This window comes from Branchiostoma floridae, chromosome 2, assembly GCF_000003815.2.
Source record: "Branchiostoma floridae strain S238N-H82 chromosome 2, Bfl_VNyyK, whole genome shotgun sequence".
Taxonomy (NCBI): Eukaryota; Metazoa; Chordata; class Leptocardii; order Amphioxiformes; family Branchiostomatidae; genus Branchiostoma; species Branchiostoma floridae.
This window is the reverse complement of record NC_049980.1, coordinates 7,781,639-7,782,736: the sequence shown is the minus strand read 5'-3', so window position 1 is coordinate 7,782,736 and position 1,098 is coordinate 7,781,639.

Here is a 1,098-nt window from a genome sequence, read left to right as displayed (position 1 = left end):
CCGCAAAATTTTTGGATACTTCCTTCTCGAGATATTCTTGAGCATATGGGCTCTGTTTTGGCGCAACCGCTAGCTCTTTTTTTGGAAGACCGCCTGTCACGGCAACGGGTAGGGGGATACCTTAATGTCGCGATTGTAGCTTAAGGTTTAAGTTCCGGCCTGGCACACTTGGTATGGTTGGATAGGTCCCTTAGCAAGGAATGGAAAGATGAAAACCGCAACATTTTTGGATACTTTCCTTCTCGAGATATTCTTGAGCATATGGGCTCCGTTTTGGCGCAACCGCTACCTCTTTTTTTGGAGACCGCCTGTCACGGCAACGGGTAGGGTGATACCTTAATGTCGCGATTGTAGCTTAAGGTTTAAGTTCCGGCCTGGCACACGTGGTATGGTTGGATAGGTCCCTTAGTAAGGAATGGAAAGATGAAAACCGCAAAATTTTTGGATACTTCCTTCTCGAGATATTCTTGAGCATATGGGCTCTGTTTTGGCGCAACCGCTAGCTCCTTTTTTTGGAAGACCGCCTGTCACGGCAACGGGTAGGGTGATACCTTAATGTCGCGATTGTAGCTTAAGGTTTAAGTTCCGGCCTGGCACACGTGGTATGGTTGGATAGGTCCCTTAGTAAGGAATGGAAAGATGAAAACCGCAAAATTTTTGGATACTTCCTTCTCGAGATATTCTTGAGCATATGGGCTCTGTTTTGGCGCAACCGCTAGCTCCTTTTTTTGGAAGACCGCCTGTCACGGCAACGGGTAGGGTGATACCTTAATGTCGCGATTGTAGCTTAAGGTTTAAGTTCCGGCCTGGCACACGTGGTATGGTTGGATAGGTCCCTTAGTAAGGAATGGAAAGATGAAAACCGCAAAATTTTTGGATACTTCCTTCTCGAGATATTCTTGAGCATATGGGCTCTGTTTTGGCGCAACCGCTAGCTCCTTTTTTTGGAAGACCGCCTGTCGCCTGTCACGGCAACCGATAGGGTGATACCTTAATGTCGCGATTGTAGCTTAAGGTTTAAGTTCCGGCCTGGCACACGTGGGTATGGTTGGATAGGTCCCCTTAGTAAGGAATGGAAAAGATGAAAACGCAAAATTT